Here is a 16,774-nt window from a genome sequence, read left to right on the forward strand (position 1 = left end):
AGCCTCAGACTGGAGGCCAATGAGTGATGGTTCTAGTGCTGTCCGCCAGCAGAGGTCCAGTAAGTCTGCTGGCTGAATCTTTGACTCCCTCAGTAGAGGGAGCTCACAGGTCACGTGGAGCAATCAGCTTTGGCACCTGCATGCAAGATGCACATGGCTGCATTTTTTCCCATGTTTCTGAATTTGGGATGCGTCCTATGATCTGAACATCTATTGTGTGAGCCTCCTGTGCGTGTACGAGCAAGGGTCATGCCTGTATGTGAGCAGCATGCGTGAGGGGGTCTGTGTGCCTGGTTCTCCACCTTCCCTACCACATACAAGCCCGTGTTAATAAAACTCGGGAATTTGACAACCATCAGCATGTTAGTGAAGACATGCCTTAACATCTTCCCCGCTGTGGGTTGGGAAAAACTTCTTCTACCCTCTTATGTCAGTTTAATTCTTAGAACCTAAGACAGAGTAACAGGAGAAAAACATGCAAATTTAATATCTTTACACATACATGGGAGTCTTCAGAAGGAAAATGAACACCCGAAGAAGCTGTTAGTCCAAAAAACCTTTCACATCTTTTTACACACAGGATGATTGTGGGGATGTGAGCAGACAAAGGGGCTTGGTCTTAGGGCAGCAAAATGTGGGCAACAGGCAGGAAATATACGGGGGAAAGAAATGGAAGATGAGGGTTATTTTAGTAGGTTGGTTTATATAGGCTCATTTTGGTGTTGTCGCCCTATCTCTGGTGATAAGAATGTTCTTTTGCTGCTGTAGTGCAGGTACCTTTCTCCGGAAAACTTTGTGACCTGCATTTAGGGCAGAAAGGGGTAGGTCAGTAGCCCTTCCTGCATCTGCATTTAGGGCAGAAAGGGGTAGGTCAGTAGCCCTTCCTGCATCTGCTATTTCTCAAGTGCTTGCAGCTCAAAATAATATGCTAAGGTGGCATATGTTGGGGTGGCATATTCTGAACCCCTTCACCAGAAATTAGCTGCACTCACCCTCATCCTAACTGAGGCTTTATGGCACAGGAAAGCACGTCTGGTCCTCTTCCTTCTCTTTATAAGGTCTCACAATCCAGCTTAAATCATTGCTGCTATGTCTCTTTACCTCCAGTGGTCTCTCCATCTACTGTTTCAGCTATTCCTCTTCTACAGTCAGTGGCTTTATCTTTACAAGATAAAGTCCAGACTCTCCAGCTGGCAGTGAGGGTCCTCTTGGGCTCCGTACACACCTTCTCCTCCTCACCCACTATGCCTCCATCAGATGTTGGTGCCCTCCATCCATCAGACACATCCTGCCTCCCTGCCTGGCCATGTCCATGTTCAGTTTCAATATCAGCCAACCGTAACTGGTAGGCAGCACAGTACTGGGAGGAGAGTTTGAGGTGGGGACAGATTAACCTTGTTTCAAATTCTATGAGGTCCGTAGCGATATTGGACAAACTGCTAACATCTTGAGCTGTTTTTACTCGTAAAATGAGAGTCATGTGTGTAGCTACTTGAGAGTTTGGGGGTCAGGATTTATAAGCTACCATAGGAAAATTGCCAGGTGTGTAATAGATAACAGTGCATGGTGTGTATATATAATTATTATAACCCAATTCAACTGCCATTATGAAGATGGTCCAGATCTCCTATTCTCTCTCTCATCTCATCCAAAATAATCTCTCTTAAAACCCAGTAACTTTATCTGTTCCTCCCCCAGGTCTCAGTTCTCTCTACCCTGCACTTGGCATGTCTGGCCTTCTCTATTAGGCTGTGAGCACAATTCTCATTTGATTCAATTTTATATTCTCCAGAGGGCTTGGCAGACAGGAAAGGCTCAATGAACACTCAAGAGATGAACAAATAAATGGATTGCTTTGGCTGATTCCATTACAACTATGGGATTGTCATTCCACAAGCATAGCTTGAGCAACAATTCTGCTCAGAATTCTCTGGGGTTACAATAATGACTCAGAGACAGCTCAATCAGCAGAGCCCACACAGACCCAATTACAATCCCACACTACAAAACAAGAAATCTGTGCTCTTTCCAGGTGGTCTAAGGATGAACCCAAAGGGTTCTTTCGGAAGAAGTAGTTGTGTTACCTAAAGTTACCTTGGTTAGTCTTGCTTTCCAAATGTCACCAAAAATCCATGTCCAGGACCAACGCCCTCCAAATAATGGCATGGTGTCATAGGAAAAGCTTTGTTATTCTCAGCGGAAGTTGTAAACAAGCCACTTTATAAAAGTAATCTTTCATGAATATATAGCCAGAATTTCACAACTCGGCATTTGAGAGCTCAAGTTGTAAACAGTCTCTTGGTTCTTGAGATGTGAAATCCACAGCTGAAGAGGGGGGATCTCCCTAGACTCTCCCCATTGTTTACGATGGTGGGTTCTGGGTCAGTAAGTATTTAATAAATGGATCAGTGAATGTGTCTCCTCAGCACCCAGCCCCTCACCCAGGAAAGGTTGCTTAATAAATGCTAATTGAGCTCAGACTCATTTGAAGTCCCTGCCAAGACTCAGAATTGTTGTTTGGATGTGAAGGCCCTTCTGACGAGATATGACAGTTAGAATCGAAATGGGAAGGATGCGGGTGACCCCACACCGGTCGGATGGATCATGAGTGCAGTCCCTTCAAACCTGACTGCTGCTTGTTGAATTCTTATGACACGTCTACCAGGTGCCAACTGTTATTTTCATTCATTTATGTAATCCTCAGAACATCTCTAAGAGGTTAGTATTCACCCTAATTTTGAGGTGGGAGACTAGACATATTAAGAATGTTTGAACAATCTAAGATCTAGTAAGCGGTAAAGTCAAGGCAGGAGTCCAGGTTTGGACTTGAAAGCCAATGCTCTTAGCGTTTTCCTGGAATTTCCTGTCAAGTATAGGAAGGAACTTCCCAAAACCTGATTCCTATTACCCGAGCTTCCTATCACCAAGTCAGATGCAGAACACTTTGGAAAATCTCGTTTCTTGTAAAACTGACTACTCACCAACCAGCAAAACTATTTTGGACAGAACGTATTTTCCTAGACAGAGTAGAGACTTGAGCATACAACTTCTCGCCCGACTAATGAATAGACTGTTCGTTGTGATACCAGCCACACTTGAATTCACGAAGTTAGCTTTTGCGGTATTTCAAGTCTATCAGCTGACGCAGTCTATTGTCCTCTAGGCCACCTGCCATGCTCTAGTCCCTCAAATCAGGATCACCTGTTCCAAAGAACCCCCTACCCCTCTAGCTGTGTCCAGGGCTGCATCTTTTTAAAGAGCCTGACACATGAGCTGGGCTCTGTTCCCTTTGCTACAAACATCTGGAAATGCTGTAGGAGTTCAGAGCCCGCCATCCCAAAATATGTCTCTCTGGCACGTTGAGTGTTTGGAGTTAAAGGCGCTTGAGGAAGCACCTGCAAGAAAAATACTGACTTTTTCTTCAGAGCAAGAAAATCACACGTGAAATAGATCCTCCCTATTCTGGTCTCCTCATTTGACAGATGGGGAAACTGAGGTAGAGTGGGGAATGGCTCTCCTTGGATCACAGGGCACACCAAGTGCACAGCTGAGGGCGTGTGCAGATCTGATGCAGCCAGAGCTCCTGCTCTGTGTCACTATGATGTGTCTCACCCTAACCCTGCTGCCCAAGGTGCAGGCTGGGAGTGTCCTAACCTGGAGATGCCCACGTGCAGTCGGGGCCACTGACCAGGTCCTCCGCAGTGGACCACAAACAGGCATGGTGTTCTACTGCGCCCATTTCCTGGCTTCCCCACTCCCAGAGGGAGTCTGGGCTTCCCTAGAAACACTGTGGGGCCTGAGGCCAAATGTAGAAAATAAACATCCTGGGCTTCTCAAGTGCATTTGGGGATGGCAGAGGAGGTACACGGGTCCGAGGGGACAGATGACCTTGGGGCCGATCTAACGCTTCATGCTCTGGCCATAGAAGGTGAGCAGGACGTTCTGGGCTTCAGTTCCTCCATCTCTAAAATGTGGGATTCTTACTGGATTGTCTTTAACATCCCTATCAGGTCTATCATGCTCTGATGTGTGGCTTCAAGGTAAAAATTTGGCTTTGCCAATTAATTACATATGCATAGACTCAATTCCTGCTGAAGGACAAGAGGGGAAATAGAAGGAATATATATTGAACTGTCATCATGTACTAGACAAATGCAGGTGTCACCCAGCTCTTCCTTCAGTGAGGAACTGGTGACTTCAGCTCCTAGAAATCCTGCCAGCAAAAGCCTTCAGCTGTCATCTCCTTCAGGATTTTCTTGAGCTGCTGAAACCCAAATGGTCTGTCACGTTACAGGCCTCTTCCCTAATCCTGACACCTTTGGTTCCTCCTCCTTGCCATATGGGTCTGGTTCCAAGATGTTAAACATCGCACACGTGCTAACCATTCAACTGTTAGTTACCCGCTTATTAACATGATGACACTTAGCAAGGGTTGCCGTGTGGCAAGCCCTGTGCTGAGCTCTGGGGACTTCAGACGTGGCCCCTACAAGCGTTTGTGACATTTCCTTTGAGGATGTCAGTTGCTCCCACTGAGTCATTAGGCCCTGATGGCAGGGCTTGTGCCTCAGGAACAGGGGCTACTCGTGACCGGGTACTGACCACTGGGGCCAGGTGCTCAGCAGACACGTCCCAGACTGGGTGATTCGGCCCCGGTGACACACACCAGGCTAGGGGCTGAGCCTGAACCTTCGGACGGTGGCCGCCATCTAACTCCTCGTTCCCAGCCTTTCTCTTCCACCTGGTACGTGAATCACACCTGAGCACCACACCTGTAGACCCTGGATCTCAGCCCTCCTCTTGTCTCTCCGTAACCCACCGGTTCCCCAAACCCGGGTCACGACGGAACACGAGGCTTGAATCCCTTCCCGACTACTTGGACCCCACGTCTGTGCAGTCAGTCGAGGCTGCCTTGTGCCTGAATCTCCAGTGACGCCTGATACCACGTGGAGGTCTCCACATGTAAAGAAGAACATAGGACTTAGGGAATGATAACTAGGAAGCAAATGTATACATAAAGGTGGCCAGTCTCCCATACAGAGAAATCCAAATCCAAACAAGGAGGGTTTTCTGCTTGTTAAAGTATCGGTGGCTGAAGGAGAAAATAAAACACAAAATTGCTGGAGTTAGGGTAAAACTCTCCTTGTCCCTCTTTTATTGTAATGACTATTTTGGAAAGCAATTTGGCAAAGACTTCCCAGACACAAAGAAATATTCATATTCTTTGACCCAATAATTCACCTCTGGGAACTGAGCCTAAGGATCTAATTCCTTGTCTGAGAAAGAAAGCAACATCTATGTATAAATATATTCCCTGAGGCATTTTTAATGGGGAGAAACTAGAAAGAGCCTTAAATAATCAATAACAGGGAAATAGGTATATAAATTATAGTATATACACTCAGCTCCTTTAAATGAGTTAAGAAAACTCTAAAATAACATGGAAAGATACCTATACCATGATGTAAGCAGGAAAAAATGGGATAAAAAAATATACAGTATGATTTTATCTATGTAAAAGTTGAAATATATAAGAATGTCCTGAGGCCACTGCAAAGAATATAAGCGTTGTGATGGCGGGGGGGAAGAGGGAAAGATGTTGTAGGCTATTCTCTGGTTTTCAAGTGTCTAACGTGCAGCTGTATTACTTTAAAATGGTAAAAATCCTTGTAATTAAATTTAGAAATACGTATTGAGGGATGGCTGAGTTAAGGGGATAAGAGGAAGGTTTTACTCCCTGGAGAAACAGCTGGACATTTCAATGACCATCCTTCTTAGAGAAGATTTGGCGTTAGCTACGCAGGAAGACCCATGTCTTGGCTAAAATTTGTCTCTAAGAAAAAGTCCTGCCTAACCTCCTTGTGGTAAGACTCGGCCGGAAAGTTGTTTAAAAAAGTAACTTCCGTTGTATTTCCTTGAGCAATAGCGAGAAGCTATTTTTAGAGCTAGATGCCTGATCTTGCATACCTGTTTCAGTGCTTGTTAAAAGAGCTAAGACAGCAGACCACTCTGGAAGCAGAAAATTCCCATCACGACCCTCCTGGTACATGTCTATCAGCTTAGAGTCCACAGAGCACTTTTACCTCCAATGACCTACAAATATTCTGTCAGAGAAAACAGTTTCTCAGTCTTTATACTACTGGGGACACTACAACTGTGAGAGAGCAAGTGACCCATCCAAGGTCACTCAACTTTCAAGTGAGTAAGTTAAGAAGGAATGAGAAGTGAGCCTAAGTTCAGTGAGAAATTGGGGTGAGTAGACTATATTTTCACTTCCCCTCTACAATGTATTAACTGTGTGTTTGTTAAATTAGTGGCTTCATCTCTCTTCCTCAGGTTGTCTGTTTATTAACCAGAGATAATAGAATGTATTTCTTCATTTTTATCTTGGCAACCAGGCGATGTATATATGACTGTCAGTTGATGTTACAGCATCTTTAGTTCACTTATACTTCATCATAAACAGTCATAAATATGTGCACTGGTGAGTTTACACTGAAATTCGAAGGGAAATTATTGCTTTAAGGAAATCACATCTCAGAGTTGGTCGAGAAGCATTCCAATCAGAAAACACCTCCAGGTGTGGGTACTTGGGAAGCTTTACCTTTGATCAATACTAAGTGTTTTTCTAATTAATGTGTTGGATACGGGAAACAGACCCTCTTATGAAATCGGTGGGATCCGTGATGTATATAGCCAGAGATGTTCTAAATAGTTATCCGCGCTGCACAAGCCCAGTTAAAGAACTGAAAACACTCTCTAGCTTGAATCCTTAGGGAGGGCAACTAAAGTTTGATCCCTAAGTGACTGTCAAGGGTTGATTTAAGGCCCTGAAAATACATGTTCAAATCCTAATCTCTAGTACTTGTGAATGTAACCCTATTTGGAAATAAGATCTCTTCAAATGCAATCGCATTAGGATGAGGGCCTGTTGGATTCAGTGAACTAGGGTTCAAGGTTTTAGTTCGATGGCCGTTTTCCTTTCAGAAGAAGGGAACTTGGACACAGACCCTGAGATACATCGGGACGAAAACCATGTGAAGATGGCTGCAGAGATTGGAGGGAATCATGTAAAAGCCAAGGACCGGCAACAGCTACCAGCAGCTGGGAGAGGGGCATGGAAGAGACCCTTCCTCGGGGCCTCCGGAAGGAGCCAAGTCTGCTGACACCTTGATTTCCAACTTCCAGCCTCCAGAACCGTGATTCAATTTTTTGAGTCACCCGGTTTGTGGCAATTTGTTATGGCACCTTCAAGAACTAATGCAATGACCCTGTGTCTGGTGTGGGGTAGAAGAATTCTCACTGTCTGATGCTGGCCAAAAGGGTAACATAGGTCTATTTCCGGAATATTGTTTTGACTTCCAGTTAACCTTTCACGCAAGGCATGGCTGGATCAGTTAACACGACGAACAACTAGGGCCACCCAGCACACACGTGTCCAAGCCACCCACTGCACTAGAGAGCCTAGCGGTGGCTTCAGTGATGGGCTGGCAGTGACAGTGGCCACCCGGCTGTTTCTGTGAGCTAGTAACCAGGAAGCTCAGGTCCCCAAGGCTTTTTTTTTTTTTTTTTTTTTTTAACCAGAAGAAACAAAGGATGTTTATTTCTGTACAAAATTGTTGAATCAGGTCTGAAGAAAACTTTTATCAACATTTGACATAAATTCCATATAAAAACTTTTATAGCAATATTAGTCCTTAAGAAATAAGAAAATAATATATTTTAAAGTCACTTTTGTAATAATGTAATTCTTCCAGCAGTTCTTACCACCCAAGGCTTTTAGGGAGCTTCTGGTCTATGCCTTGTCTGCGTCTGCTTGTGTTGAGAATTGAGGAAACCAAGGCACAGTTAGTCAAGAACTTTGTCCACGTCCAGTGGGAAATCGGCCTCAGAGACACCCCTCGGCCCCAGCCTGGGCTCTGCGGACACCCTCCTCCACATTCTCGGACATTCTTTCCAGGAGCCACTGTGGAGCCTCAGCCCCACTGGGCCCTCACCCCCCTTCCTCACGCTGGTCTCTGGTCTGGTGTCCCCTGACTCTATTCTCCAAAACAGGGCCTTGAGCAGCTCCGCCTGGAGCCTGCTGCCCGGGACCTAAGTACAGGACATCAGGAGCCCGCATCCCTCCTGGCCTGCAACGCAAGGATGCAAGACACACACACGGGAGGTGCTCTGACAAGCAGTTGACATAGCCGTGGCTCACAGCTCCTCCCGGGCAGGTGCCCACAGGCCGGGCTGCCAGCAGGCGCCGACCCTGCGGGAGAGCTGTGAACACCACCGGCTGCAGTGAGCTCGTGGGGGGTGGGGGAGGCGGACATCCTCACCCTCCCGCTTCCCCTGTGTGTCGGGGGGGTGGGCAGTGTCTTAAAAAAGGAGGCAGAGCCTGCCCAGGCCTGCTTCTTGGCTCCAGGAGATGATGCTTGTATCCCGAGGTTTCAGGTTTTTCTGTCACTCTCGAGTGCGATTCGGCTCAGCTTAAACACCTTTTGAAACAGCCGATGCAGCCCCTGACCAGGAGATGAAAGGGAATGAACACTTAGTGGGCAGCTGCCCTGCACTGCCCTCCTCACCATGTGGCATTTTCTACTCCCGGCCCCACTGCAGGTATTATCCTCCCCGTGTTCTAACGTGGGGATGAGGGAGCTCAGAGAACAAGTGAGTTCACCAGGGATGCAGTGACTCAGTCATTCAGTAAACATCGAGCATACACCACGTACTAAATACTGTTCTGTACTGTCACTGGGACAGTTTAACTGAAACACTGGACTTAGAAATCAGATCCTCCTGCATTCGAATTCAGGCTTGGCCCACCTCTTACTTGCTGTAATGCCTAGTGGGAGTTCCTTCATCTTCCTAAGCCTTTGTTGTCACCTCTGTTCATCGGGGACACCGATGCCTCAAATGAGACTAGGGTGACACATCATCTCAGGCCAGCCGCGTATGAATGGCACAGCAAGTACTAGGAAGTAATCAAGTAGAATAAAGGACATCGGTCTTCCTGAAAGTTGTTGCAGGGAGAAGGCGTTGAGAGGAAGGACGTTTGAGAAAAACCCGACGTGATGGGCTGTATTTACTCAGAAGCTCTAAATAGAACTGATGGTGTTTCAAAACTGAGAGTGCAGGAAGATGCTGGCGAGCTTTTAAAAAGCAGATCCCAGGCTCCACTCCAGAGATGCTCAAGTATCTTGTACGTACCAGCGAATCAGTTTCGTAAGCATCTGAAATCATTCTTTGGAGATGATGAGCCTATAGACTATCCTCCGAGAAATCCTGGTGGAGACACGTGCATTCAGAACAACTGTGTTCATTCTGGAGCTCTAACCTTCCACCTCCGTGCCCCTGGGCAGGTCGCTTAAGGTCTCTGAGTTTCAGACTCAATAAAACTTGGCTTACCATTGTTTTCAAACGATCATTATTAGGGACTGTAAAGCACATTGTAAAAATGTTAGCTGTTTCCATAGAGGGTGAGTCATGGCTCCACCTCCCTGTTGGAAACGGGTCTGAACAGACCCCTTCAGCTGGGGGCAGAAGGAAGGGCCTCGGGGGTGGTGGGGGGGGTGCTGCATGACCAAGTTAGTCACGGCTGATAGCAAGGATTGTGGCTTAGACAGATACTTTGAACGCAAACCTTTCACTTAACGGTGTTGTCTGACTGACTCACGGTGTGGTTAATTTAAAAAGTACCTATCTGCTCTGAATCTGAAGAGATTAGGTGAGTGGAATAAGTCACTCGGCCTCCCAAATCTCAGGTTTATACCTGTAACAAGGGAGTTAGTGATGTTTCCAGATTTTGCTTGTGAAAATGTTTTGGATGCTGACGTAAGTGACACTGGGCATCACTCTTAAGGGGAGGATTCTGGGCCCGCATTTTCTCTTCTGTGAAACAGAAATCAGTATTTCGAATGTAGCTTACTACTGAGGTTAAGAGGATGGGACCAGATAATGAATGTGAAATGCTCTGAAAACTAAAGAGTTGGGTAAGTGTATAGGAAAACACTTCCATTAATTCCAGGGGTAACGGAGGCTCACATAGCCTCTTCATTGAGATTGCCTGGCCTTTCCAGGCACCTTCTGGTTCTGAGATGCCATCCAAAAATTCCCCCCACTGTTCCCCCTGTGGAGGGCTTACATCAAGGAAGAAATTCACCAGCCACCCCACTTCTCAGCACCTGGGGGTCCAAGGACTGCCTGCACCAAAGGGACAAGACCTAGAAAAGTCAGATGAAGACTTCCTGGTGTCTTTCAGTTTATTATCAGTTTTCATTATTGAATTTTCATGAAGAAATTGCTTTGTTATTGGTATGCAGTTACATTATTATGCTAGAATCTGTTTCATCTGTTTGGAAGAAGATACAAACAGTCTTGAGTGGCAATTTGTGCAGATGTGAAGGTCCTCCGCTTGGTAAGTTCTGGGTAACGAAGCTTTGACAGCACAGCACTGACAGCCAGGTCAGGATCTGACCCCAGATCTTTCTTACTATCTGGAGAGCTAATACTACTTGCCTCGGGTTACCTAGTTACCAATTCCTAGCTTTCTCATCTGTAGAATGCAATATCTACCTTCTGGAGTCATACGAAGATTAAAGTCATGAATATATGTATATGTATGTAATCAGACAGTAACTGCTAAGAAATAGTATAGAAATAGAAATAGTATTTCTAATAGTATAGTTGTAAAGTAAATGACTGTGGAGGAAAGAGGATTAGACATACGTACAATGAGCCAAGGAGTGATGTGCTTCTAAAACACCCCGAGTAAAGCATATTTTCTAACAGGATTTTCCGAGCTGGAATTTCTCAAGCTTTAGTGAACATGCAAATTACCTGCGGGAACTAGTTAAAAGGCAGATTCTGATTCGATAGATCTGAGGTGGATCCTGAGATGCTGCAGTTCTAATAAGCTCCCAGGTGATGCCAAGGCTCCTGGTCCATGGCCCGTACTTTGAATAGTGAGGGCATCTTAACAAGAGACCCCTGCAGTTTGTATGCCCGTTGAGAAGCTCTGTGCTACATCTCAAGAAGCTGTGGGCATTATACTAGAAGGAATCCTTAGGGTGACTCTAAGAGCTAGGACTTGGTCAGCTGTGGGCCAGCCTCTGGGAATAAAATACGTTGACTCGGAGGGTACAGACGATGCCATTAGGTGTACAAATGTCAGTAGTTCTCCAGGGTCAGCACAACTAGAGCTCATCTTGAGTGTTTCCATATGGGATAGTCCTTTATTTAATCCTCACATTAACACCAAGGCAGGAACAATTATAATGGCCAACCTACAGATGATGAAAGCAAGGCTTACGGGGTTATGGTCTCGTGGGCTCCACGGCTGGGTTTGGATAAATATGTTCAAAGTCCACAGGCTCAGGCTGCCCTGCTGTGCCTCCTGGTTCAGCACCCTGACAACCACGAGGGAAGCAGAGGGGCGTGCATACTGGGGTGTGATGGCCAGTGACCTTGACCTGGCCTCAGCCCTGGGCACCTCTGGGTCATCCCTCTGTGCCCTGCACTTGAAACTGAAGCATGGAGCCCAGCTGCCCCTGGGGGCCTGGCCCCAGTCCCTTGGTAAAAGCACCTGAGCATCAGACAGAGCTGGAGGAAAAATGCAGGCTGTCCTATTCCTCCTCTGTCTGGGGCCGTGAGATCCTGAACTGAAAACTCCATGGCCTTCGTCACGGTGGACAGGCCTAGGGCACCTGTGAAACTTTAATTCCCAGCCATTTTGCCCCAGCCCTGAAAGGCTATGTGAGGGCACGCAGCAGCTAAACTTATTTTCCCCTAAACCCTTTAATTCTGATAGAAAAATAGAAGGCTCTCAACCACAGTCATCCAACTTGATAACCATGGATAATGTACATTAATGCATAGGCTAAGGATAGGAGTAGGGGGCGCCGATAAAGCCAGCCGTGAGCAACCAGGATCGGGGTAAACTGTATGTGTGGGACTTCTACGATATTTATCCGAACACACGTCACCCGTATCTTCAGATGCTGAGGCTGGACCAGCGCCATCACCTGGGGTGAACTTCCTGTGGGGGCGGGGCGTGGGGAAGCCCAGCAGTCTGCTTCACCAAGTCCTCCAGGAGATTCTGATGCTCTGCGAGTCACGGTTTTATTTCAAATGCTGACTTCACATGTCAGCAATTTCACCAGACCTTAAAATACCTGAGGAATGGGAGGAAACAGTATTGGCTAGCACAGGGGTTAGGGGTGGGAGATTTGGGGTCAAGACAGTCCCACTCATGGCACCTGCTAGTTGTGTGGCCTTGGGCAAGTCACAACTTGTCTAGAGTTGTTGGGGGAGCTCAGGAGAAGCTCTGCTGATGCTCAGGTCGGAATGTCATGTAGTAATAGCTCCATGACAGTTACTGTCTCCATGCAATGCCTTCTTTTAAGCAAGAAATCACTATTTTCTACCACGCAACATCAAAGTGTTGGCCAACCAATTCTTGATGGTCTGCAAGTCTTTGTCCTGCTGTTGCCAGTGCCTCCATTGTGTGCCTTCAGAAAGAATGGGAGAAACAGGATGTGTCACTTGTCCCTGTCATACCATTTATTTTGCCTGTACTGTTACCCAGGGAAGTATAAGTCCTCTTCTGGTGTCTGGAGCCCAAACAAATTCACCGCTGAGGGGCAGAGGGTCTTTGAGGAAAAGACTGTTGTCTGAGCTCCTCCCTTCCCTCCACCACCCACCCATATAATGGACCAGATAGCCTCCACGGTCGACTTCTGGCTCCCAAACTTCTTTGAATCTCAGAATTTCAAACATAACTTCACTTTGAACCAGAACCTGGATTTTTCTGTTTTTCAAAGTCCCTTTGCTCACATGCTGTTTACACTGTAAGTGGAAGCCCATGTCACATTGAAATCAGAGACGTTGATGTCGTAGAGCCATGTAGCCACGTGGGACTTGGCAGGAAGCCCCAGGGGTCGCTACGGCTGTTCTGGAGGAAAGCCACCTCAGGCAGGATCAGACCAGTGACTGGCCCGAGACCTCCTGCCTGATTCGATGCTGAGTTGAGTGGGGACATCACCGCTAGCTACTGCCTCTGCCAGGTGAGCCTCATGGCAGGATGACCTCTAAAACCTCACAAGGACTCCCTACAAATAAAACTGAGTTCTGTTTTCTAGACACTTCCCCACCTGCTTTCGTGGAGCTCCATCAGTGGTTCTCAGTGGAAGGGGAGACACTGGGCAATGTCTAAAGACATTTTTGGTTTTCACCACTGGGTAGAGGCCAGGGATGCTCTAAACATCCTACAATGCACAGGACAGCCCCCTGCAACAAAGGTTTATCCAGTCGAAAATGTCAATACTGTTAAAATTGAGAAACCCTGAGCTTAACTTCTACTGAGCTAAATAAAGTGTTGCCTGCCTCTTCCAGGAAGAATCTGGGCCTGCCTCTACTTCCCCAAGGGGATGTACGTGCTCTTGCTCTGGGCTTCCATTGAGGCTATCAGAGCCCTCACCCTGTTTCATCCATTAAACTGTAGCTCTTGGTCACTGTTTCCTCTTATAGATGGGGAGGTCCTTCCAGGAAAGAACTAGGATCAGGTCATTTTCCTTTTTTTTTTTTTTTTTTAACCTCAGGTGCAGAGTGTTGAGTTAATCATATCAACTAGTTAATAGAACTTACCGTCCTTGGTCTACACAGCATCTAACAAAGGTTTGGCACCAAGTAGACAATATTCATGCAATCAATGATACATCTGGAGATTGTAACTCCGAAGATTGTAACACTTGTTTTCCTGTTGCAACTACTTGGCATGAAAAACAATGTTCAAAAAGACATCTGGTGCCCTGAAAACTGCAGGACTCTCCCATGCTGTGGGGCATGGATTTGGGGCAGGGCTGAGGCAGGTACTGGTTCAGGCTCTCAGGTACTGGCTTCTACTTAAACCAGTGGCTGAACTTGGGTCACCACACCTCTGCAAGATCACCTGCCTCGAAGTCTGTGACAGCGTGGGAGGGATCCTTTTTTGCTTCTCATAACTTGAAGATTTCGAAGCAACACTTGAGATGGACAAAGCAGTTTTAGGGACCTCGGGAGACCTGGATTTAGAACCAGAATTGCCTGAGGTCCCGGTGGTGGCCCCACACATGCTCAGTTGGTGGATATGAATCCATGTCTTGCACAGCCTTCCTAATTAGAGCCTTGGGTTCTCTTTCCTGATCATCTATTGGGTTGGCCAAAAAGTTCGTTCAGGTTGGTCCATAACATCATACAGAAAAACCGGAATGAACTTTTTGGCCAGCCCATACGTAGCCCCTTACCTGTGTGGCGAGCCATTGCACTGGGCCTTGGTGCTTGCTTGTAGAACACACATATGCTGATTCCTGATGCACCAGACATCTGGGACTCTGTTTTGGAGCACTCGGAAAAGCCATAGGAAAGTAGCTGCCTCTGAACGTAGAACATCCTTGTCTATTGTCTCAGCTTGGAGACTCCCCTTTCCCCACTCTCATCCCCTGCCATGTTTATGGTCCTATAAAGGAAAATGAACTTAGGGATGTGCAATCCAACTAACTCAGTTAGTTGCTGAGTCAACTAACTCAATAAAATTCAGCTGAATTTCTTTTATTTGCTTACTGAACTTTTTCCAGCCTCACAAGCGTGAAATTGGAGCATAAAATCCATATGAGGTTTTATTTATTGCTGCATGCAGTTCAGTGAAGATGCTGAAGAAGTGGCTTCTTGGTAATGCTGCTCCCAGCCACATCTGAGTTTCTGATGGCTTACATAAGCATGTCTCTAGGGGACATGCTGCCTTCTGTCCCCACAACTTCCCTGTGAATCTCAAAGGTCTCTATGGGATAAAATCCAGGCACTCGGGTACTTACACACCCCCCCAGACCTGCTCTGTAACATCACCTATTACTGTCTACTCCATGGAAATTGGGACTGGTTAAAAGCTAACGCAGTCCCATATCCAAGCCTTTTCAGTCTGTAAAGCCTCTCCTAGCCCTCACTCGACTCAAACTACATGATGATGGTGATGAGAAAATTATGGTGATGATACTAAGACATCAAATAACGCTAACTCTACATAATAAGCTCTTTCCATATATAATATTAACTTCCGTAAGCTTCACAAGAACCATTTAAGTCAAGTCCCATTATGATCTAACAGTACCAAGAAGGACGCTGAGTCACAAGGGTTTAAGTATTGCTGAAAGTTGAACAGCAAACCAGGTGTGGACTTGAATCTAGGCATTTGGGCTCCAAAGCCTATGTTCTTAATCCGTGGGCTGTTCCATCTCCAGGGATGACTACAGCTTTTCTACTTTCATTATTCAGGGAACGTGTCACCAGCTCCGAGATGGCAGCACAAACCACCCAACCCAGAAGGCGTCTGTCACCATTCTGAAGTTACATCACATTCTGTCCTCACTCTTGCACAATTGAGAATAAACTGTAAATTATTCACTTTGTATTAGGATTAGGATCTTTACATAAAATTTGTATGCATCTTTATATAAAAGTATGGTCCTCATTTTTTATAATGTTAGTACAAGACCATGTCCCAAATCACATTATCCTAATACATTAGTTTCTTTCATTGTATATACATGCTTTTTAGGTGTAAATATGTGCAACTTCATACTCTGCTCTTATTTGTATTTAATTGCGTACACATTTCTTTCAGTGTCTTCCTGATTCTAACTTTGTATGGCTGCGTAATAGTCCCTCTGACTGATGTAATTCTATTTACCATTAGATTATGTCCATCTTTTTGTGTCCTTTACCAGGTCCCGTTAACAACATCCTCTATGTGACTTCAATTTCTTTTTAAAATTTTTATCAAAATTATTTGCTTAGAATAATTTCTTGGGAGTGTAATACTGGGTCAAAGCCCATGGCATACTTAATTTAATTCCCTAATTGTTCTTTTCGAGATGCAGGAGATTCAAGTTAACCCCTAAGGGATTTTGCTCGTGTGATCATTGCTGCCACCTACCTCCCATAGGTACCCTATGGACCGGGTGTGGTTATTAGAACTATTAACTCCTCTTCCGTCTCTGAAGCAAGGATGGGACTATAATGAGAACACAGCCTAGCTAGCTTAACGATACATTAAGATTAACTTTCACGCAACCATCTTAAAAACAAAGTTATTTTCTTGCACAGCTCTTTCTCTCCATCAGGTTTATGAGCTCCTGTGGGGGCAGGTTTTAGAGATCTGTGAACCCATCACTCTTCAGCGCTTAGCTAACATCTATGGAGAGATTGAGACTTTTTTCTGGACTTTAGCAATTTCATCTAGCTGAGAAAGGAAAATGTTGAAGTCAAGGTAACTAATTGTTTGATGTGAACCTACTGGGTGCTAGGAATTGCTCAGGGTGCTTCCGCATGCATTATCTGTCCTCTTTAATCTCACAACACAATTCCGAGGAAACTGAGACTCAAAGAGCCTAGGCAAATAATTGTGGATCATCCAGCAAGTTCATGGTACAGCCAGATCCATTACATGAGGCCACATTTGAGTGCAATGAGAGGGCTCCCCTTGTCCTCCTTCCCTCCCTCGTAGATCTCCAGGCTCCCAAGGGAAGCAAGACAGGCCAGAGGATGGAGGAAATCTCAGGAGCCTCCCTTCAGCCGCAACACCTGCGCAAAGGAAGCGGAGTGAACGCTTGGGCTCTAAGCCACCAGAGGGCGCTGCATGCCCAGGAAGCAGCAGCCACGGGCATTCCCCTCCGGCGTTCTTCCATCAAGTCTGGCTCTGGTCTCTAGAGCAGAGGGTCTCTCAGGATTCACTGAAATAGAACTCAGTGGAAATAGCACA

General features: G+C 46.0%; 1 long non-coding RNA gene across 5 annotated transcripts in view; it reads left to right on the forward strand.

Annotated features, from left to right (window-relative positions):
- Window positions 1–16,774, forward strand: part of LOC137751472 (uncharacterized) — a 142,712-nt gene that overhangs the window by 114,798 nt on the left and 11,140 nt on the right. For 2 of the 5 annotated variants that reach the window (XR_011070807.1, XR_011070810.1), the window contains exon 6: window positions 15,289–15,443. The exons of the other annotated variants lie outside the window; for them this stretch is intronic. This is a non-coding gene — a long non-coding RNA (uncharacterized lncRNA). Of the gene's footprint in view, window positions 1–15,288; window positions 15,444–16,774 lie in introns of those variants that run through there. 5 annotated transcript variants of the gene reach the window in all.

Source organism: Eschrichtius robustus, chromosome 17 (genome assembly GCF_028021215.1).
Source record: "Eschrichtius robustus isolate mEscRob2 chromosome 17, mEscRob2.pri, whole genome shotgun sequence".
Lineage (NCBI taxonomy): Eukaryota > Metazoa > Chordata > Mammalia > Artiodactyla > Eschrichtiidae > Eschrichtius > Eschrichtius robustus.